Raw genomic sequence first — 24,012 nt, 5'->3', positions numbered from 1 at the left:
AATGTGGGTGCACCTAGTCTAACTACTGAAGGCCTGAATGCCAAAAGACTGACCTCCGCTGAGAAGGGATCCTGCTCCCAGACCCCCCAGACTTGAGCTGCACCACTTCTGAGCGTCTCCAGCTTGCTAACCCAGCCCACAGATTTTGGCCTTGTTCCTCCACAATCACGAGCCAGTTCCTCATGATACATTTTGTCTCTCTTTATCCACAAATGCCCTGTTGGCTGTTTCTCTGGGGACATGGCAAAGCCACCACCCTTGGCTCACAAGAGACCTCCAGGCCTGTGCCCCCTTCAGGTCAAACCCTGACTGGAAGGGAAATCCCACGAGCAATGAACACACAGCACCTACAGAAGACCATGCCTGCAAAGAATCTGGGAATATACACAGCATCCATTGGGGCGCTCAGCTAATGTGACCTGGGACAGGAGCACCGCTGGGTGATTCCCAGATAATGGCATCACTCAATCATAGCTGTCCCCTACGTGCTCTTAATGTACATAGACTAGATGCCCAGGAGACGAGTGAGGGTGAGCCTTATCTTTTGGCTAAGAATATAATTACGACTTCTGGAAAATAAATTTAGTTGGCCTCCTAATGAGCACAGCCTCTTAGGTCTAGGAAAGCCTTCCAGAATACACACCTTCTGCTTGTTGTGCACTGCTCTTCTGTGTGCACACGTGCAGGCAAGTGCTCGTGTGCACAGATACGTGCGCATACACACATTCACACATGAACATGTGCACGTCAACATTTGTCCACATGTGCATGTACACACACACACACACACACACCAACATACATGCAGGTGCCACAGAAGCCACCAGTTTATTTTTTCAGGCTCCACCAATCACGGGGGCCATTACACACCTCACAGGCAGGCAGCCAGGTTGGCACTCCCATGTTTATCAGTGTCTGAAGAAGAGCAATACCCACCAAGAAAACCAGACAGGTGCATGGCAGATCAGAGAGATACCACAAGGGGTATCTTTGTCTCTGAGGGCCAGACAAAGCCTCTAGGCATGACTCAGAACATGCAAATCTATGGCAAGGTGTGATCTGACAGAGCAAGCTGCAAAACTCTCCACAGTGTGACCACAGCTCCATCGGCAGGCTGTGTGTGTGTGTGTGTGTGCGTGTGTGTGTGTGTGTGTGTGTGTGTGTGTGCGCGCTCATGGAAGCAAGTATGTGTGTGTGTCTGAAAAATGGCACCACTAAAAACACCTCAGAAAGGCAAGCTGTTAGTGGCACTGACCCAGCACAAGAAGGAAGCTCTTTGCTTTCTCTCTTCATTTTCTAAACAATAAAAATGCCATCAAAATAAAGGAAAAGGTGAGTCAGCACACATCCCTTCCTGCTTAGGCTGAAAAGTTCACAAGGATCTTTGCAGAGATACTGCTTAAAAGCCCAGGCCCCACCAAGGGCAAGAAACTGACAGGAGTAGATAGAAGGCTCCCTTCCTGTCTGCCCCAAGCCAGGACCGTTATTTCACAAAGAAGCGGGTTTCCCGTGGCCTCCCGTTCTAGGGCTTCCCATGAGTACAAGATGAGCAGTGGTTTCCATTTTCCTGCTGATAGAGCCCCATCCCGCTGGAATACATCCCGGGGGAGGTGACTGCCTGCCAGACCCCATGCCAGCCCTGTTCCACTCACCAGGCCACCAGCCTGGCGTCCAGCCCCCATGAGCGTTTCACCCGTGTTTTCTATGCTATGGGAGACTGAAGGGACAGGGCAACCACAACCTGCAAGTGTGCGTGACCTTACTTGCAAAAAGGGTGCTTCAGCGAAGGATCTCAAAATGGCCTGTCCTTGTGAGCCCTAACCCCAACACTAAGTAACCTTAAAAGAGACACACAGAACAAAAGACAGAAACAATGGAAAAGATGGCCAAGTGACAACTGGAGTGACCAGGCCACAAAGAAAGCCTGGGGCCACCAGAAGCTGACAGACAGGCCAGGTCCTCCTCAGTGTCTCTGCAGGGACATGCTGCCCTGCTGACTACTTGATTTTGACTTCCACCTCCAGAACTGGGAGAACCAGTGTCTGCTGTATAAGACCTCCAATTTGGGGTACTTTGTCACAGCAGCCTCAGAACATGCCCACCGGTGACTCCGAGATTCTGTGAGGACAGAGCACACTTCCTTTGAGGGTAGTTAGCAGGGAAGACCCTGCTACACAAAGCAAAATTAGTCATCCTCAGCACAGCCCATGAGAGGCCTCTGCCGCTCCTGCTGCCCTGTTCCCAGCAGCCCATGTTACTGTTTACAGTTCTGTGGGTGAGGGGCCTCAAAGGCCATAGCTGGCATCACTCATCTCTGTTCCAAAATCCAGGGACACCCAGTAGGTGCAGGCTACAGTCACTGAAAGGCTTGTCCCTCACATAGGGCCCCAGGTGGGGGGGTGGGGAGGGCCAAACCCCAAGACTATCCTGGATCCCCTTCCCAGGCCTCTGTGGAGCCAGCTTCCCCACTGCATGGCTACCACTGGCCCCTTATCACCTGGCATTGCACAGGCCCCAGAGCAAGCATCCAATAAATGATGGATGTCACAACTGAAGGTTATTCGGCCTTGTGACTGCCACAGTCTACCAAAGCAATCAGGAAGCCAACCAGGTCTGTGGGGAGGAACAGATACCCACAGCCAGTCAGAGCAATGGAGGCACCAATGCTGCGGTGTTTTTAAAATGCCACTGCTTTCTCTCCGCTCAGCCACTGGCTGTTCTGCATTACAGCCTGGCGCTCTTGACTTCAGCATCCTACCTCATCCTTGTTGGATGATCCCCACTCTCAAGGTCTCCTCCCAGGACACCTTATGCCCCAGAAGCATCCAGGTGCCTTCTCCCACTGTTAGGGCCACTTCTGGTGTGCAGGTCCTCTAGCGCATGGCCTCCTACGGATCCAGAGCCCAGGAACACTACTACACGCCACCTGCTGCAGAGGAGAGGAGGTGGCCAGCCAGCTGATGAGCACCGTGCAGCAAGAGAAAACAGTGAAGGCTATAATGACAAACCTACAGCCAACATCATACTTAATGGGGAAAAACTGAAACCATTTCCCTAAAGTCAGGAACAAGACACTCCCCCCACTACCCAATTCAACACAGTCCTGGAATTCCTAGCCAGAACAATAAGGCAAGAAGAAGAAATAAAAGGAATACAAACAGGTAAAGAAATAGTCAAACTATCCCTATTCGCAGATGGCATGATCTTATAGCTTAAAGACCCAAAAAACTCTACCTGAAACCCTTAAATACCATAAACAGCTTCAGCAAAGTAGCAGGATACAAAATCAACTTACAAAAATCAGTTGAGAAAGAATATAGGAAAACAATTCCATTTTCAATAGCCTCAAAAAAAATCAAATATCTCGGAATAAACTTAACAAAGAATGTAAATGACCTCTACAAGGAGAACTACAAACCAATGGAGAAAGAGATCGAGAAAGACTACAGAAGATGGAAAGATCTCCCTTGCTCATGGATTAGCAGAATCAACATAGTAAAAATGGCAACCTACATGTTCAATGCAATTCCGATCAAAACTCCAATGACATTCATCACAGAGAATGAAAAAAATCTACCCTAAAGTTCATTTGGAAACATAAAAGTCTGCAAATAGCCAAGGCCACACTCAGCAAAAACAGCAATGCTGGAGGTATCATAATGCCTGACTTTAACTACACTACAGAGTCATAGCAATAAAACAACACAGTACTGGCACAAAAACAGATACGAAGACCAGTGGAACAGAATAGAGGACCCGGATATGAATCCACACAGCTATGCCTACCTTATTTTTGACACAGGCACCAAAAACATATGATGGAGAAAAGACAGTCTCTTCAACAAATGTTGCTGGGAAAAGAGGTTATCTACCTGCAGAAAACTGAAACTAGATCCATGCCTGTCACCCTGGACCGGTATCACTCAAAGTGGATTCAGGACCTTAATATCAGACAGACCTGAAACCTTGAGGTTAGTCAGGAAAGAGCAGGGAATGCACTCGAAGCAATAAGTATAGGCATAGACTTCCTCAGAATTCAAGTGGCCCAGCAATTAAGAGAAAGGATGGACAAATGGGACTACATGAAATGAAAAAGCTTCTGCACAACAAAAGAAATGGTCTCTAAACTGAAGAGACCACCCAAAGAGGGGGAGAAAGTATTTGTTAGCTATACATCAGACAAAGGACTGATAACCAGAATATACAGGGAGCTCAAAAACTAAACTCCCCAAAAATCAATGAACCAATAGTGGGCAACTGAACTAAACAAAAGTTTTTCAAAGGAAGAAGTCTAAAGCCAAAAATCACATGAAAAATACTCACCATCCTGGCCATAAAGGAAATGCAAACCAAAACCACACTAAGATTCCACCTCACTCCTGTTAGAACAGCTATTATGAAGAACACCAATAACAACAAAGCGCGGAGAAACCCTCATACACTGCTGGTGGGAATGCAAACTAGTACAACCACTCTGGAAAACAATATGGAGGCTGCTTAAAAAACTAAACATAGATCTACCATATGATCCAGCAATACCACTCTTGGGGATATACCCAAAGGAATGCGACCCACGTCATTACAAAGGCACCTGCACACCCATGTTTACTGCAGCTCTATTTACAATAGCCGAGTTATGGAAACAGCCAAGATGCCCCACTACTAACGAATGGGTCAAGAAAATGTGGTATTTATACACAAGGGAATTTTATTCAGCCACAAGGAAGAACGAAATTTTGTCATTCACAAGTAAATGGATGGAACTGGAGAACATCATCTTAAGCGAAGTTAGCCAGGCTCAGAAGACCAAAACTCATTGTGTTCTCCCTCATGTGGATTACAGACCTAAAACAAATACAGTAATATTACTGGACATGGGTCACACACTAAGGGAGAACACATACAGGAGGAACAGGGAAAGGGAAGGAAACCAAAAACTTGAAAGTGGTTGATGTGCCCACTGTAGAAGAGCGAATCAAGTAATCTTAAACTGACAGAGGCCACTATGGGAAGGGGACCAGGAAGTAGTGAAGAGGTTTGGTAGAGATGAACCAATGTGAGTTGCAATGCATGGAAGCAACGCTGGGAATCTCTCTGTATAGCTGTCTTTATCTCAAACTAGCAAAAACGCTATGTCTTTCTTATTATCTCCTATGTTTTCTCTTCAACAAAGTCAGAGAACAAGAGGGCAAAACAGGCTCTGCCCAGAAGCAGGAGTGGGGGTCAAATAATACATACACATGTAAGAAAATGTAAAAACGGTAAAATAAAATTAAAAAAAAAAAAAAAAAAGCACTCAGGAGGAGTAGTGGCAGAAAGGTTCCCACAGGCCTTGGGGAGAGGGGCAGAGGGTACAGCTGGGGAGACCTCAGGGCCCCGTGGGAGAGGTGGGGGGGGTCCCACTGCCAGTGGGGGGGTGGGAGGCAGTTCAGAGGCTCCTGTTCAGAGCAGGCTGAAGACAGTGCCACATACAAGCCCTGAATGGAGACCTAAGTCACAGGTACCACCACTACAGATGGAGGCAAGCGGCTACCCCTCTAAGAGGAGCCAGAAAACCCCAAGGGCTCCTGGTGTCCCAAAGGGAAAATGAAGGAATCAAACTGCCTGTATGCAGAAGCCTCACTCACAACAGCCACAAACTGGCCTCTAGCAGGCGACACATGTCCATGTGGTGGATATAAGTGTGTATGAACTGTGGGGGCAGACACGACAGAACACAAAGCTCAGGACCCCTTCCCTGAAATGCCTGAGGTCGGAAATGCTTCAGACTATATTTTGGGGGGCTAAGGCATGGCTCAAATGGTAGAGCACCTGCCTAGCAAGTGCAAGACTCCAAGTTCAAACAACAACAACAAGACTTTTTTTCTATTTGGGAATACCATATAAATTTAATGAGGTATCTTGAGAATGGGACCCAAGTCTGAACACAAAATTCATTCATGTTTCATATACACCTTCTATGCAGAGCCTGAAGGAAACTTTAGACAATACCTTAAATAATCTTGTACATGAAAGAAAAGATTCATGGTGTAGAACTTTCCACTCACAGCTTCACACTTTGGAGCATTTCAGAGTGTTGGATTAGGGATATTCAGCCCGTATTACACGGCAAGGGAAGAAAAGGCCCTTCATGCGCTGAGTCCAATGGCACACGCAGATGATGGTGACATGCGTGGGGACACACAGCAGCGTCTGATGCACACAAAGTGAAACCAGCCAGAATTAACTCTGCTGTGATCACCAGGGGTCACTGGGGCACAGGGACTGGCAAACACCTCCCTGTGAGGGGAAGGATGAGCTGAAAAGTGAAAATGGAGACTGGACCAGGTACTGGCAGCCTCTGCTGCTGCCTCTCCATAAACGTCCATCCCTGGGCAAGATGGGACAGGAAGCTGGGAGAGATGTCACCACCCAGCAGGGTGAGGAGAGCCACTGTAAAGCCTTAGGAGCCTGTAGGAAAGAGTGGCAGGCCCTGGCTACTTGAGGAGGAGGCAACAAGAACACACGTGGCCTCTCCTAGGTCAGAGACTCTGGCTCCCAGGAGTTCACGTTGGGCACCACTGTCCACCACCTGTCTCTGTCTCTGCTACTTCCTTGGGGCAGGTACACAGAAAATGTACATAGCAGAGGGACGGTCAAGGAGTGGCCACACCCGGTTACCCTCTCAGGCAGAAGACAACTTTGAAGCCACAGTCTCAGACCACAGAATCCACCTTCAGATCAGCTCTGCACTGAGAGGCACTGTGAAATTCAAAATGCAAAGAAAAACACAGATCACACCTGCAAGGCACTATCCAAAGCATCCAGAGCTCTGACTTCACAGAGGCATCCACACCGTTCTAGTCCCATGTGGCTAAGGCCACCACCAGACTGGCAAAAGTCACCTGCAGAACATGCAGGAGCCTTGTAAAGAGGGTGACACCAGGGAAGAGGGACTCATGGCCTCCCAGCTGATGAACAGAGCTGCGTTTGGGTAAAGTGTCTCTCCATACTTAATGACTACAACCTAACTACTAGAAAATGCCTCAAAATAGTCCTGACACAAAACCTCGGGGCAGTTCCCCAGTGACATCAGCACTTATTCCAGAGGATGTGATGAGGACTGGGCTGTGTCTCCTCTGAAAGGGGAAGAGAGCAGGGCTCAGTTCTGCTCGTTTTCACAGTGAGATGTCTGTGAGCCTCCCATCCTTTCTGCAGAAATAACTGTGCTCATTATACACGACGGTTCATTCCCACTGAAATCAAACCTGTGCCCAATGGCTCCAGAGTCACAGAGCAGCTGCTTGCAAATAAATGGGGATCAGTGACTCCCCCAAGGCTTGTTTTCCAGGCCGTTCCGTGATTGGTATCTATTTTAAAGATCACATTCTCACCACCTCCCTGGTTTTGCTGAGCTGGCGAAAAACAAGCAGTGTTGGTCGGGGCTCTTGTGGATGGACTGTGAGGATGTGGGTCCCCGTCCAGAGACCTGTCCTCATCAGACATGACGGAAGTTGCCCACTGCTGACAGGGGCAGTCGGAGGGAGCTGGCAGCTTCTCAGGATTCCACACTTGAAACCCAAGCCACTGGCTGCCCTCAGCTTTCAAACACAGGCCAGATATCCAATTCTGCCTGCTCAAGAGCTTTGCTTTGACCTAGTTTCTCTGCCCGGCTGCTCCTGGGTGTGTGGTCAACCCCAACTTACAGTGGACAGAACAACTTGGACATCTGTGCAGGAGGCTCCAGCCCGTGCTCCACCCCAAGACCCCAAAGATGAGGATGAGCAGGACGTGGAGAAAACCAAAGGGTGAAGGGGTCCAGCGTGCGCAGGCTGACTTGACGCTAAAAGTCACCTACAGGATCAGACGCCATATGTGACATCAGGATTTTTCAATGTGGGAGTGCAAACACACTTTTTAAATAAAATGCAATTGATTAAAAATGTCAGTGAGCATCCTATATGGCTGTATCAAGCAAAACGGTGGTTTAGCGGTGTGTACACGCCGGGTGCAGGATGAGTGCAAGATGTTGAGTATTCGTGGGCTTCACGATGCCCCCACACACTGCTCAGGGGTCACCATCAGAGTCTGAAAGTCACCAGGCACAAGCCACCTACACAGCCAAGTTTCCTATGCTCATGAGGTTTTTATACTGCAATAACAAGTCTTGAGCAAGACCATACATGCACCGGAACCTCTGGGAAGTTTGGCTTTGAATGACACTGACTTCCATGTGTATCCCAGCTTTGCCAAAGGACATAAATGCAGACACATCACTTCATCGCCCTGCAACATCTCTCTTTCCCAAAAAAAATTGAGGGCAACCCATTTGCAGATGGGTTTCCTGGCCATCCCAGTCCAGCCCCCACCCAGAATCCAGAGCACAGAAGGAGGCTTCCCACAGCCACTCATACCTTGCAGGCCACCTCCTCATCACGACACCCCACAAACACACACTCCTCCCTACCCGCTGCCTTGCTGCGTGTGGGAGAGGCAGGAGCAGCTGGCTCGCCTCACTGCAAGCGTGCCCTTTAAAAGGAGAGCGTGCTAGGAGACTCTGCCTGCTTTGTGAGCAAGCCTGTGCCAAGTCTAGCTAAACCATGTTGGGCTCTCAAGACACGCAATGTGTGTGTCTGTGTTTGTGTTGTAGGGTTCCATGGTGTGTGTGTGTGTGTGTATGTGTGTGTGTGTGTGTGGCATTTAGTGTGTATGTAGTAAGTGTGTTTCAGCGGTAGGTATGCAGGTGTGTATGTGGTTTATTGTGGTGTGCGTTGTGCATGGTGTGTACAGGGTGTGGAGTGCGTGCTGTGGTTCATATGTGGCCTGATAAGTGCTGTGTGCGTGTATGTATACGGCACGTGTGCTGCATGGCATGTGGTTTCTTTGAGGTGCATGAACATGACATGTATGTGTGGTATTCATGTGTGTATGGGGTGCATGCATGTATGTACGTATGCTGCATGTGGTTTGGGGGGGTGTGTGTGGTGTGGTGTGGTGTGCGTGCAGGCTGCTGTGGTTCTAGGTGGGGTGTGGTGTTTAAGTGTGGGATGGTGCAGAGGTAGATGGTGAGCCTATGTGTAGCACACATAGCTGTGTGTTACATATGGTGTTGTGTGGTGTCTGTGCACATGTGTGAAATCTAGGGTCATATTTTCAGCCTTTTTCTTTGATTTTACCCTTACGATTTTGAGTGTGTGTGTGTGTGTGTGTGTGTGTGTGTGTAGTACTGGGGCTTGAACTCAGGACCTACACCTTGAGCCACTCCACCAGCCCTATTTTTGTGATGGGTTTTTTGAGATAGGGTCTTGTAAACTATTTGCCTGAGCTGGCTTCGAACCACGATCCTCCTGATCTCTACCTCCTGAGTAGCTAGGATTACAGGTGTGAGTCACTGGAGCCCTTATGATTTTAAACGAGTGCTACTGCAAGGAGTCAGGAAAATACAGAGAAACACCGTAAGAAAAATGTGCCATCACCAGCAACACCTCTGGCCACCATTCATTCGGTCACAGCCCGGCAAGCTAAGGTCCCCGCTGTACATACTGAACGCATCGCCCACGACTGTCCACAGCACCTGCCGTGTGTTATCACAACCTTATCACACGCACATCACACTCTTACCTTTAACAACTGACCAATGTCTCCACACCCCTTACACCCAACCAGTTCTTCGGGACTTTCTATTTATAAACAATAAAAATGCCCTTTTCAGCAAATGCTTCTTTACTCTCATAATTCTTTAGGATAAACTAACTTCCAGTTTCATTCAGACTTCACTGGCAAAGGGTACACGCATCTTTAAATCTTTAAAACACCTTGACCAACTGCCACCAGACGCAGGGTATGCAATAAATACTGCCTCATTACAGGACTTGAGATGGCAAATCCTGGGTTCAAATCACGCCTTCACTCCTTCCTGGCTGAGGGGCCCCAAGAACACAGTTTCTCTGTTCAATGCCCTCGGTGCCAACCTTAAGGGTTGTGCTCAGGATTCCAGGCAACGAATAGAAAGCACTTGGCCCAGCGTTTACGAAGAGGCCACCACGAATATCACTGTGTCATTCCTGTCCCACAACTGCTGCCCCTATCTTGGATCCCCTCGTTCCAAGTCATCCCTCAGAACTGCAAGGTCACTCTTACACCTGGACCTGAGCATTGTAGCTCCTGCACAAACACCTGCACAACCTGCTCTGGAGGAAGCTGGCTCTCAGGCCACAGCATGTGCTTCCATTTACAAGACATTCTAGAAAAGCCAAGAAGGACAGAAAATGGATCCTTGGTTGCCAGGCCTGGGGGGAGGAACTGACTCAAAGGGGTCCAAGAGAATTTTTGGGATTACAGAAATTTTCCATATACCTTGATCTGGGTGATAGTTAACATGATTCTATACATTTACCAAAACTCAGAATGTACAGTTAACAAGGTGGAGTTTACTGTATATATAATATATCTCAACAGATCATAGAAATTACTAGAAATGAATCAAGTAGAAATACAAAATCTTAACAGCCCTATGTCAAGAAATCAATTATATTACTAAAAGCTCCCCATTATGAGAACCTCAGGCCCTGACTGCTTCGGTATTAAATTCTATCAGTTTTAAGAAAAAAATAATACCAATCCTACAAAATCACTTTTTAAAAAGTAACAAATAACGAGGAAAGAACTTCTAACAAGGAAACAGCACCTTCACAAATGTGCTTATAAATCCCCCCAACACAACTACAGCAAGATGAACCCAACTGGGAAGAAAAATTAAAGTCTTTACTTGTCATTGTTGGGGTTATCTATGAGCAAACCTTGAGAATACTGAAAATATTAAAAAGCTTAAGAGAATACCAAAATGCTAAACATGTGAATTTGGAAAGGCCTGAGGATAAGCAAACAATAATCACATTTCTATATACTAGCAGTAAAACTGAAGCTATTTTTACAAATCCATTTATAATAAGATTAAAAAACATGAAATACTTATGAGATAAGACATATGCAAGACCTGTACCCTCACAACTACAAAGCTCCACTAAAAGAAACCCAGGCAGATGGGTTTCTTTCTTTTCAGATGAAGGCCTTCAGACATCATCACAGTCAGGAGATTTGATATTGCTACAGCATCAATTCCCCAAATGGACCCAAGAGTTGATGCAAATACAGTCAAATACAAGCAGGCTTTCTGCAGAAACTGATAAAGTGATTTAAAGTAGACAGGGATGTGCAAAGGATCAACAACTGACAGTACAATGCTGAAAATGAAGACTGCCACACTACCTGACCTCCAGAGGGACTACAGAGTAACAGCCATCCAGAAAACACCGTACTGGGGCCTCCGGGGAGTCGGCCATAATGGAACAAACAAAATCCAGAAACAAAGCCATAGATATAGTCAGTTACTCCAGTCACGAGGCCAAGATATTCCGGCGAGACAAAGAATAGATTTATGTCAAGCCACTGGTGCTGGAACTATTGGATATCTACACGCACAACGAGCCTCGGGCTAGTGGTGTGGCTCGGTGGCACAGCGTTTGCCTACATGCCAGAGGCTCTGGGCTCCATCCCCAGTGCCACAAAAAGAAAAATATGTATAGGACCTCAGTCCTTAGCGCTTCCTAGTGAAAACATTAATGTGAAATGGAAGGGCTGGTGGAGTGGCTCAAGAGGTAAGAGCCCCTACCTAGCAAGTGTGAGGCCCTGAGGTCAAACCCCAGTGCTACCAAAAAGGAACAGACAAAAAAAACAAAAGTTAACAATAGTTACGATTTGTTGAATGTCTATTTGGGCTGGCAGCGGGGCTCAAGTAGTAGAGCACCTGCCTAGCAATTATGAGACCCTCAGTTCAAACCCCAGTACCACCAAAACAACAACAACAAAATCACATGAAATAAGAGTTAAACATATGAGCTAAAACTATCACATCTTCAGAGGAAAACATGGAATAAAATCTTGATGACAAGGGGTTAGAGGCAGAGACAGGACACACACTCTCAAAAAAAACCCATAAAATATTAAACTAATTGACAAAACAGATTAGTCAAAACTAAAAAGTCTGTCCTTTGAAAGACGTTATTCATAAAATTAAAAAGGCAAGACACAGATTGAGAGAAAATACTTGCAATACAGATATCTGGCAGACATTTGAATCCTCAACACATAAAGAACTCTTACGACTCAAATGCAAAATAAATGAGCCAACTAACAGGTGAGCAACAGGGACTTCCCCAAAGAATAGGCACAGATAGGCAGTAAGCAATACCAAAGCCTCCGCGGTGCTGCAGGACAAGGTGCTCACAAGGATGGCCAAAATAAAGTGATGGGAACCCCTGCCACTCTCCTGCCTGGGTGGTGGAAGGCCAACGCCATGCAAGTGCTTTGGGAAACACTGCCAGGCTCTTCAAAGCTCCACACACCACCACCAAACCCTGCAATTCCGCTTCTGGCAGGTACACCGGGGGAAAGGAAAGCACGCCTGGGGTAAGGTTTGCCTCTGCGTGCTCATAGCACTTTTGCAAATCATTTTTCTACTGTGGGAAAATGCACCTAAGGTAAAATTTACCATTTTAAAGTATGCAGTTCCGTGGCATTTAGTTATTCACAGTTAGCAACACTTTCATCACCTCAAAAGGAAACCCTGGGGCTGGGGGTGCAGTTGGGCAGCACAGTGTTTGCCTAGCGTGTGCCAGGCTCTGGGTTCCACCCCGAGCACTGCAGGGGAAAGAAAAGAAAAAAAAAAAAAAAGCCTGTTCAATTAAGCCCCATTTTATCTTCCCAGCCCCTGGCAACCACTAACATGTGCTTCTGTCTATGGACTGGAATATTCTGAACATTTCACAAAAATAGAATCATAGTGTACATTTGGTCTTTGGATCTGGCTACTTTCACTTAGCATAATGCTTCAAGGCTCATCCATATCGTAACAGCAATCAGTGGTCCGTTCCTTTTTATGGCTGAATAATATTCCACGTGTGCATGTACCACTTTGTGTTTACCCATTCGTGCACTGATGCTTACTTCCACCTGTGGGTTATTGTCAATATTGCTACTATGAACTTTTGTACTTAAGTTTTTGCTTGAGTACCTGTTTCTGTTTAACTTTTTTAACAGTTCTCCAAACTGCTTTCCAAAACAGCCACACCAATTTACATTCCCATCAGCAATGTCTAAGAGCTCGGTTTCTCCACATCCTCACTGATACTTGTTATTTTCCTTTAAAAAAAAAAAAAAAAGAAAGCCATTCTAGTGGGTATTCCAAAGTGGATCTGATTTGCACTTCCCTAGTGATTAATAATGGTGAAATCTTTTCACGTGTTTCTTGGCTATCATTTATGCATCTTCTTTGGTGCTGTAGGTTTACCCATGTCTTGTCAGTTATTTTCCTTTTGTTGAGGAGTTTTAACTCATAACCTTTTAAACAGGAAACAATCTAAACATCTACCAACAGGTAAATAAACAAACCACAGCAAAATAATGTAAGACTATTCATTCAGCAATACAAAGACATAAGTACTGATAGTCACAGCAACAGGCGAGAATCTTAAAAGCATCACAGGAAAAGGAGGCAGACACAACAGAGTGTGAAATATACTGTAGTCCCCCTTGATCTGCAGGTTCACTTTCTGCATTTCAGTTACTCAGTCAATCAGGATCCAAAGATATTAAACGGAAAATTTCCAGAAACAAACAATTGATAAGGTTTAAACTGCACGGCATCCTGAGCATCATGATGAAATCTCCCGCCATTCCGCTCTGTTCACCTGGGCCATGAACCATCCACAGTCCAGTGCGTCTTTCCTGTTAGTCACCTAATGTCTGCCCCGGTTATAAGATCCACTCATGATACCGCAGCACCTGTGTCCAAGCAACCCTTGCTTTACTTACTAATGGCCCCCAGTGCAAGGGTAAAGATGCAGACAGTTCACATATGCCAAAGAGAAATCATTAAATGTTTCCTTTAATTAAAAAGGTGAAAGTTCTAGAATTAAGATGAAAAATCATCTGCTGAGTTGCTAATAAGGTACAGTAAGTTATCACAGGAGAGGGAGAGACAGACGGAGGCAGAGAGGAAGGAGGAAGGAAAGGAGAAAGAGAAAGGGAGGGAGAGAACATTCACGTGCCTTTTAACAGCATATATCATTTATTATTAGTTATTGTTGCTAACTTCTTACCCTGTCTAACTTATAAATTGAACTCTACCCTAGATAGGTATGTATAAGAAAAAACACAGTATCTACAGGACTTGGTATTACCCTCAATTTCGGGCATCCACTCAAGTCTTGGAATGGATCCCCCAAGGTCAAGGGTGGACGACTGCAAGCTTCCACTATGAACCTCCTGAAGAAACAAACCTCACTTGTAATAATCTAATTAAGTAGGTCAGGGATTGTGGGGGCCAAGTACGAAGGGTCAAGAGGAAATTCTGGGGGTACTTAGGGCCAGTCTCCAGGGCAACTATTCGGTCCTGCTGCAGGTGGCAGAAGAGCCACAGACGGTGGGATGGAGACCAGGTGGGGCGTATCTGACCTGCAGGCGGCAGTCTAAGGCCACTGACTTACATCCTGATCATGGTGGCAGGCACATGACACCACTGTGCAGTTAGAACAAGGACCTCATGGAGGCCTGGCCTGCCCTGCCACCAGGCACTTGCTCCTGAAGGTGGCTTGTCCTAGCACCCTGGTTCTTCCACTGTATCTGCACATCAGAAGCCCTGGAGGTCCCAGTCCCTGACTCATGATGACACTGCATTCTGACAAATTCCCAGGGATGGACGGCAGAGGTGGGAACCAGACCTGGAGAAGCTCTCAGTCCTCCACTGCTTAGTGCATGGGGCAGGTAGAAACAGCCTGTGGCTGTTGCTCAGGGCAAGCCCGCATCAGAAAGACGCTCCCAGTCTGATGGACACAGGATGAACCCCCATGCTCACCCTGAATGAAGCAGAAGTGTCTGCTTCAGTTTCTGGCCAGACCTATTATGATCGATCACCTTAGGCCCGTCTCCCTTCTCCAAGCCTTGTATACGGGTGCTCTCAGCTGGGAAGGCCACCCACCCATGGCCCCTGAGCTCCAGCTGCAGCACTCAAACCTTGGGAGTCACAGGTCACCATCCCAGGCCCTCACTCTCTGCTAAGCCTGGTTCCCTAGCTGTCTGTGGAGCCCAGGAACAAGTAGAGGCCCAGAACCATACTGCAAGTCAACAGAAGCTTGGAGAAGGAGCTGGCATGGTAACTCTATTTTATTATTAGTTATTGCTCTTGATCTATTGCTGGGCCTGATTTGTAAGTCAAACATCACTACAGAGGTCTTGAAAGCTGTCACCTGAAGATAAGGGCAGGGGAGGGGAGATGACCCACACAGTTCCTTCACATCAAGAACCCAAAATGTGAATGTCAGCTACCAGGGCCCAGAAGTACTGGGTCCTGTGACCAGGATCGCAGACCAGGAAGGGGATGTGTGTAGAAGGATCTGAGTGGGGAAAAAGAAGCCGGGGAACAGTATCATGCCAAGTCCAGAGGCAGGCGGCATACAACAGCACCTTGATGAACCCGAGCTATAACCCTCACAGGTGTGGTCAAGCTGGGGCATGCCACCCACACCACTGTCGTGCCCAGCTGGGCTCTCTCAGAAAACATAGGCCAACGGTAATGACCACAAAGACAACATCAAGAGCTCCTGAACACATGGCCAGAACAACAAAGTACCAACCCCCAGGTTCCAGATTCCAGCAAATCCTACACTCTGGCTGTCCAGGCAAGAAATTTAAGAAAATTAGAATTCGAGGTCACTGGGCAGATCCTTCACTCAATGGGAGGAGAAGGCACAGCCCTGCTGAGGTGGAGGAAGGCCCCCTCCCTGGGGGTAGGCCCACAGGCTCCCACCACACTCTGCTGCCTTCAAGTCACTCTTCCTACCCCAGAAGACACTAGCTCATCTTCAAAGCCTCCTCAGCTCTCCTTTCAGTGCCACAAACCCCATGTTCGAGGGTCAATAACCATGATCACCGCCTCAGGAAAGCCAAATCCAAATAAGTAACTCCTACAGGAACGTGAACTGCTGCAACCACCTTCTACTTAACGATCTGAGGAACTAAGATGACCTAATGGTACAATTACAAAAACAATTCCACTGTAACAGAAACAAACCAGAGAGCTGGGCATCAGTGGCTCACGCCTGTGACCCTAGCTACTTGGGAGACAGAGATCAGGAGGATCGCAGTTTGAAATCAGCCTAGGAACATAGTTGGTGAAACTCTGTCTTGAAAATACCCAATACAAAAATGGGCTGGAGGAGTAACTCAAATGGTAGAGCACCTGCCAAGCAAGTTTGAGGGCCTGAGTTCAAACCCAGATACCACAAAAAAAAAAAAAAAAAAATACAGGCCGAGCAAATGCATGGGTTCCTGCCTCCTCTTTCCTCCTTCCCCAACACACAACCTCACACACACACTTGCACACTCCGTTGCACATGCACCTTCTCACAGGCACCCCACACTCAACACACTTCCACACTCTCCACATGCACTCACTTACATTCATTCACACACACACAGAACTACACACACTTCCACATGCTCAGTCTACTGAAGTTACACATTCACTCACACAGATGCTCTTCACAAGTGTGTAGATGGATACACAAGTGTGTCCTTCCAGATACACGCATGCGTGATGTGTGCGTGCAGGAGTGCGAGCTTCCATGCACAAGTGCCTATACTTACATAAGTGCACATTAAGGGACGCCATTTATACATTCTGTGCTAAGGGAGACCAGGGTGCTTGATGTAAACCCTTGAATGCTTTCATAAGTAAAAGATCCAATGGTGTGTTTTGGGGATGAAACTGAGGTTCCTAGATTATCTTAATTACAGAGTATTTCAAAAGTACATACCAGTGTCCAGAACAGAATAATAAACCCAGGTTCTCACACTCAGACCCCAAACTGTCTGCCACAGACAACCTCATCCCCTTCCTACCCTACGCTGACCTGGGCAGATCCCAAACACCCTACGATTCCATCTGCAATGCTGGTATCATTGTTAAAAAGTAAAGATAGCTGCACTGCAGTCATTAAGGAATTCCTTAAAACCATCATGCCCTCGACCAATGTCCATCCAACTGTGTTGCTAATAGCTCAAGAGTCACTGAAAGCAGTGACTCTTGAATCAAATGTGGATCTGACTGGGAACTCTGAGTCACACTCTGTCCCAAAACCACAATCTCGGGGTGCTACTTAGAAAGGACCTAGGGGAGGGGTAGTCCTTGCTCTCATGGGCAGCATCTTGAGAGTTTAAACAAAAGATGGGACCCTGGTCCCCCCAAGACTCACGAGGGCCCAGCAGCAAAGTGGTGATGGGGCTCCTGTCCAAGCTCAGGGATGACAGCAGGGCAGCAGGAAGCAGGCTCTGTCGTGGCACCCCCCACGACACACAAATGCACTCAGGGAGGGGCAGGCAAGTCGGAAAGCAAGGTGCACAGAGCACTCTGCTCCTCCCTGGCGTTCTGGAGGACACCACCCAAGCCTCAGGGGAGGTGCACCCCTCCAAAACAGACAGAGTCAGCAGATCCCTCCTAACAAAACTCCACTTTTCCTGCGTCACCTCTTGACAGCAGAGTTGCACAGAGGCCCAGGCAGACCTCTCCTGCCACGTGCAGAAGAGCTTGCTTGACCAGCCCAGCCCTGGGGCCACGCCCTGAGTCAACCAGGGTCAGCCATCTCCCTCAGTGGAGATGCATGGGTGGAGCTGCCCAAACTGCACCTGCCAAGCTCAGAATGGACCAGGGCCAAGGGGAAAGAGGACCCTTCCTTGATAGCCTCTGCCTCCTTCCTCCTCACCTTCTGGAAATGTCAGCATTCAGGAGAGAAATAAGCCAGACAAAGTGGTGCATACCTGTACTCCCAGCACTCAGGAAGATGAGGAAGAAAGATCTCAAGTTCAAGGCCAGTCTGGGTTACGTACCGAGACCCTGCTTGACAGAGAAGAGAGAGAGAACTGCCCTTGGTTGGGAGCTGCAGACAGCAGCTATTCTCCCAGCAACCACCTTGGACAGTCATCCATCTGCGCACTGGCACAGATGGACAGCACTGGGGCAGAGGAAGCTTGAGCGGGGAGATTTAGAGGCACCCTAGGACCAATACACCTTTCCAAAAATCCTTAAAAGCAAATCCATAACACGAAGGGAAAGGCTGCTATAAATTACTAAATATTCAGGAAGGGAATTCCCTTCCAGGGCATTGTAGGCCTAACCAGGGGCAGTAGAGATGCCCTGAGAGGAGACCCAGGCCCCCACTTCAGCTGGGGAGCTTTGGCTCCAGGCTCACCCCACAAAATAAGGCAATCAAGAGATTCCAGCCACCCTCCAGGCCCCGCCCAGCCATCCTTGGGCAGGTTCCCTCCAGAAGCACAGCGGAGGAGTGGAGAAAACCATTGATCTTTGCAATGCATTATTGATTATACTGCTGCTGGCCAAATCCTGGTTTCCTCCCTCTTCCCTCACCAGCCATTAGCATGCATTCCCCAGCACTGGCCACACACCCACCAGGCAGCTCTGGATAGCATCCACCCAGGACAATCCACTGTCCACAGGCAACTGTCCACAAGTGGATGATGTCATCAAGGACCTCTCCCTGGCCCCACCCTGCCAGACAGCTGGGTCAGCGTGGCCCATGCCAGGCACCTGGGTATCCTCAGCCCAGGGCAGGTCATCTTAAGGAGGGGGTCTCTGCAACACTGCGTTTTCAGCAAACTCTGTGCCAGTCAGGAGTAGACCACAATCTGTCAACAGAGAGACTCACTGACTCTAGTTCAGAGTGCAGACAGACAGACAAGACTTTCAAGAGTGGAAGGCAGTCTCCCACTCCAGTGCCAGCTGCAGGGCTAAGCAACAAGGCACAAGAAAAGGACCCTGGGCAGAGCTACTCCTGGTACCAGCAAAGTGTTTTTGTTTCTTTGTTAGTTTTATTTGCTATGTTGACTACAGACACTTAAAAAAAAAAAAATCAGTCTGCAAGTCTGGCCTTCTGGGAAGACAGTCCTTGCTCACAGAAACATTCCCTCACCATCCCCTCCCTCCATGGGGTACTGGGGCAGTCCTGCTTCTCAGCGATGATTACCCAGGCATGATGTGCAGACACCAACGGTCAAAGTGACAATTGGAGCATTACGGTCTCTATCACAATCTTCTCTGGGCACTGGCTGAAGATGCCTGTTTCTGGGACACAGTACACATTCCCAAATAACCTCGCTGGGCAGCCAGGAGGCAGACCCAAGGCCTGGGGCACATATAAGGTGACAGGCCACTAATGTCACTTCACCCCTTGGAAAGGAAACTTCCGTTTGGTGGCGCCTGGTGGACCTGAACAGCAGGGTCAAATGGCTGGCTGGAGGCCCCAGGTCCAGCCAGGGCCTGGCCACCCACGGGCCTGGGATGTGCTTAATACAGAGAGGTTTTCAAAACAAAAGCAGAGCAAGTTCAAGTGGCAAACGCTCCAGAAAGCAGAGCCAGGCCCTCCGCAACAGGCCTCATTTGCAGCAACCACACTTCCATTCACCTACTCACCTCCCAAAAGCCTAAATCAAATAAATAGAGACCAACTGCGTGCTCAGCAATCCTACCCTTGCTTTTACTGGCCAAGCCCCAGTAGACCCAGCCTCCTGCAGCTCACCGGGCGGCTGCAACAGGTGCAGCCCAAGCTAAGGCTTGTGGTTCAGGGCGGTTCTAGAAAAACGCAGTCCAAATCCTAAAGGAAGCCGAGGCCTGCAGCGCCCGGTGGCACGACCGGGCGACCCGACCTGCCTGCCCCACCTGTCTGAGTGCGCGGCGCCGCATCCGGCGCGCTGAGGCCTCAGCCTCGGTGACCGAAATAGAAGCCCGCAGGGAACGGGAGCCCGGCGGGCTGCAGCAGGGACGGGCCCGAGCTCTCCTGACCCACGGGGACCGACCCCGCCGGCCGCTTCGGGGCCTGACCGAGAGCGCCGCCCCCTCCCCAGTCCAGGTCGGCTGCGCGCCCCGCGTCCCCGCGCCCGAAGCCACCTGCGCGCCGGGGCTGGGCCGGAACCGGGAAGCCGAGCGGACCAGGAGGGATCCGGCTTGGACTCCAGGGGGCCCGTGGGGTCCGGGAAAGGGGCTGGGTTGGAGGCTCCAGGTGGCGCTCCAGGAGGCGCTCGGGAAGGGACCCAGGGGAGTCCAGGGTGGCCGAGGAGTCCCGGGAGGGCGCTGCTGGAGGAGTCCAGTGATCCAAGAAGGGGGCTTCGGAGAGGGGTCTGGGGTGCGGATAGGGGGCTCCGCGCACCTGCCCAGTCCCACGCGCCCTCCTCCCGCGCCGGCCCGGCTGCTTACCTGGAACGCGCGTCCAGAGCGCGGCTGCTGTCGGCAGGGCCCGGCTCCGCGAGCTCCGCGCCAAGAATGGCGGCGGCGGCGGAGGCGAAAGGCTCGGGGAGGGGGCGGTGAGGAGGCCCGGCGGCGCGGGGATGCTGCGGCGCGAGGGCGCGGAGGCCGGCGCCGGGACCGAGGGCGCGGAGCGGGCGCGCAGGCCCCTCCTCCCCTCCCCTCCCCTCCCCTCCCTTCCCGCCTCCTCCCCTTCCCCCTCCCGCCTTCTCTTCCCTCCCCTGGTCCCTCCCCTTTCTTCCTCCCTCCTCCTATCTCCCCCAACTTCACTCCCTCCCTTCTCTTTCCCCTCCCCCTTCTTCACCTTTTCAACGCTCCCCGACCCCCTTCCACCTTCCTTCCCTCCTTCTTTCCACAACCCCCCCTTCCACCCTACTTCCCACCTCCTCCCCCATACCAGGCCCCAGGGGCCTGGCCGAGGCTGCCCCCTACCCTGGCCTGGTCTCTGCTGGGTAAAACACAGATTCCCCATAAGAGGGGCCCCCATCCCCTCCACCTCCTAATGTTCAAGCTTGCCCTGCTGGGAGCCTGAACTGACCCCATCCTTTCCAGGCTCCCCCAAATCCCCAAGGTATTCTTGCACTCCAGGCCCTGATACCAGCTCTGCCAGGGACCTGACCTATCTGTAGGCAAAGCACACAGGCACCCAGGACACTGGGCTCTTGACTTGGGGCAAGAACTTTCCAAGCCAGCCCCCCAGCCCCTCGAGTTTCCCAGAGTGAGGTGAATAGGGTCCTACTGAGCTTTTGGGTTTTCTACCCTCTCCCCTCCATGCTAATCCTCAGCTCCTCAGTTTTCCATGGGGCAAAGGGTTCCCCCACGAGGGTCCTGGTGAGACACGTTTGTAATTAACCCGCGGATTTGGGGAACTGGGGCCTCCAAAAGTTGGTGCTACAGAAGGACCATGTTCCTTCTGTCCTTCCTTGGAGAGAGAAGTAACCAGTAACTATGCTTCACACAGTGACTGGCCAGGTGGACAGTCCTACCCAGAGACACAGTCCCCCAGGAAAGGAACCCAGCTCCCTAATGAATTGGCCAGAATTTCTGCAAATGTGAGGACCCAGGCCTCTCTCTCCAGGCCTGGCCATGACAGTCTGAGCTACAGATGGTCCTTAGGGGTTGGGGGTGGGGCTAAGGCTGCTTAGACACAAACTGCTGAGAGTTAACAAACCAAGCAGTTCCTAGCTGATAAAAGGTGCAAGTGCCTGTGAGCTCCCTTCTGGAGGCTTCTGCCTCTCTGTGTCCAGGCTCAAAGAGCAAGATCCAACCTAGCAAAGGTTAAGATGCAGACTTCCAGCCAAGAGGGGTGGGGGGTTGGGGGTGAGGCCCACCCTTTCTCCTTCTAGTGGGTGGGGATCATGACCCTCCAGTGGAAATCTAACAAAACTCAACTTGATGCTTGGCTCCATTGCTTCCAAGGTGACCTTGGGCCTCAGCTCTCTGGCTTGCCTCACCTGAGAACAGTGCATAGGGCACCGTTACTGTTACAGGGAAAAAGTAGTGGAAATTTCTTCTCTAAGCTCTCTTCTGATTGTAGGAGTCCATGAATCCAAGCCCTGATCCTGTCTGGATTACAACCTAACAGAACTGGATTAGGCCAGGTCTGATTGACAACACCCCATGGCCAGGAAGGGATGCACACTCAGGATGTATGGCACAGATGGAAGGGGACTCTCCTTTACTCTTCACCATTGGGGCACATCTAGAATAGTGTGCCTTCCTCAGTGTCTAAGGTAGCCAACATGGCTTGAGGAAGTAGGTGTCACCCTGGGAGACTTCAGCCTGGAAAATCCACGTATGAAGCACAAGACAGAAGAATCCAGACATTTGTAAAGTTGTTCAGAGAAGAGCAGTATCCTGTAGGATTATGAAGGGCAGAACGAGAGGACAGACAGGTGGAAATTAGAGGAGAAAGTGGGTATCCCCCCACTGTGAGCACTTCTGACAGATGTCTCTGCCAGAGGAGGAGCCAGCCCTCTAGAACCAGTGTCTAGACAGGTCTGGGGCCACCTGGGAACGTACTAGAGGAGCTTCTCAATGACAATGGAAATGTTTCCTGGCTTCAGAGTCACATGCCCTGAACCTGATAGATGGCAGCCCAGCGCAAAGAAGAGACATTGGTTTGGCTGTCCTGGAGCCCACATTTCTGTCCTCACGACCTTCAAGAATCCTAAGCCTCTCAAGTCTGATTCCTGGTGTATGCCGGGGGAATGGGAAAGAAAAGTGAAACCTCCAAATGGCTCTCAAACACACCCAGCCTGTGGGAGGGCTGCCTTCCCTGTTCCCTTCTGTCAGCACAATCGATGGTGTGGGACCCCACCCAAGGCATCTCAGCTTGTCCTGTTGTTGTTGAATATTTTATCATGGCATATTTGGAACATAAGTGTAACATAGCAAAATAAGTCGTATCTCTCTCCTCCTCTGACCCACTTACCTTCCCCTGCGATGTTAATTTCAAGCATATCACTGATGCCTAATGGCCAATTTGTCATCCAGTGTCCCTCAGAAACAAAGTGTTTGGATACTTACATCAGGTTTTTTTCTACATTTCCCTGTTAGAAGAATAGCAACCTCACCTATATGCAGATGAGCAAGGATATTGAAGAGATAATATTTAAATCCCATATTTAAAAGAATCTCAGGTGTGGCAGTTTAAATGGCACAAATAATACTTGACTTCCACCATCACTCCAGCAGACACGCAGGAGACAGGTTTCTGTGCTTCTGTTTCACAGTGTGCAACAACCCATGTGTGCATGCCGTGTGTGTGGTTGGCTGGGAGCTGAGTCCAGGCCATTAATGGGGGGAGGGGAGGGATTGGAAGAGCTGGCCCCTTGTGTTCAGTTGTGGTTGCTGGTGTTTGTGTCCAGGCTAAACTCAAAAAGGAGAGGAATGGGGCTCCCCAGAGATTGACCCCTACTTCAGGAAGACTGGAGGGATGTCATTTGAATGTGTTCTGCCTGCAGGACACTTCCTGTTACCTGCATAGTGGCTTCTGATACTGTGACTGCCACTTCCATCCTGTCCTTGGCCCCAGAATAGGCCTTACCTGACCAGCCTCTCCAAAACAGAGTCCTCACTCATCAGTCCCAGGCACCTTCAGAGCATGTGCTTTACCTCGAAGACAAGCAAAGAACACTGAGGCTTCCAGATGCCCCTGGCCCCCTCTTGTGTCCCCACTATTACTGTGACCCCCACAAGCCGTGGAGGGCTCTTTTACGAAAACCTGCCCTGGGAAATTAGACACCACACTGGCAGCAGAATATAAATGAAGGCCTGCTGAGCCGTTCAGACATTACTCTTGTTCTCTGCTCCTTGGGCTGCGTCTCAGCTGTCAGAGCTCTGAGCACTAACTAAATCTGGTCAAGGCTGTAATCTAGCTCTCAGCGCTCTTCCTGCACACTTCCCAGGTCCCTGAGCGCACAGCATGGATTATGAAGCCATCTTTTGTCACACCAATGGACTGTAAATATTCCAAAGGAGCTGTGCAGTGCTCTGTCCAACCAGGGGGGATCTGAAATCAGTGACAGTGACTCACCATTAGCCTAATCGGTGCTGACCCCTCCTCCCTTGGCCTCCAAGGCCACAGCTGCCACCAGCTGCCAGAGCCACGGGTCCTGCCTACACTTCTTGCCTATTGTCAGAAACCCAGCGTCATTTCC

At 49.5% G+C, this 24,012-nt stretch overlaps 1 protein-coding gene across 2 annotated transcripts in view; it reads right to left on the bottom strand.

Moving 5' to 3' along the window:
- Sema4d (semaphorin 4D) overlaps window positions 1-20,470 on the bottom strand; it is a 111,905-nt gene extending 91,435 nt beyond the window's left edge. The window contains exon 1 of one of the 2 annotated variants that reach the window (XM_074052378.1): window positions 20,303-20,470. The gene's annotated coding sequence lies outside the window, so the exon portion shown is untranslated. Of the gene's footprint in view, window positions 1-11,247; window positions 11,803-20,302 lie in introns of those variants that run through there. The other variant, XM_074052381.1, reaches the window with a different exon arrangement.
- Between the last annotated feature and the right edge of the window lie 3,542 nt (window positions 20,471-24,012).

The sequence above is a fragment of the Castor canadensis genome, chromosome 13 (assembly GCF_047511655.1).
Source record: "Castor canadensis chromosome 13, mCasCan1.hap1v2, whole genome shotgun sequence".
In the NCBI taxonomy this organism is placed as follows: domain Eukaryota; kingdom Metazoa; phylum Chordata; class Mammalia; order Rodentia; family Castoridae; genus Castor; species Castor canadensis.
The sequence above is the reverse complement of the archived record's forward strand: the minus strand, read 5'-3'. Positions and strand labels throughout refer to the sequence as shown.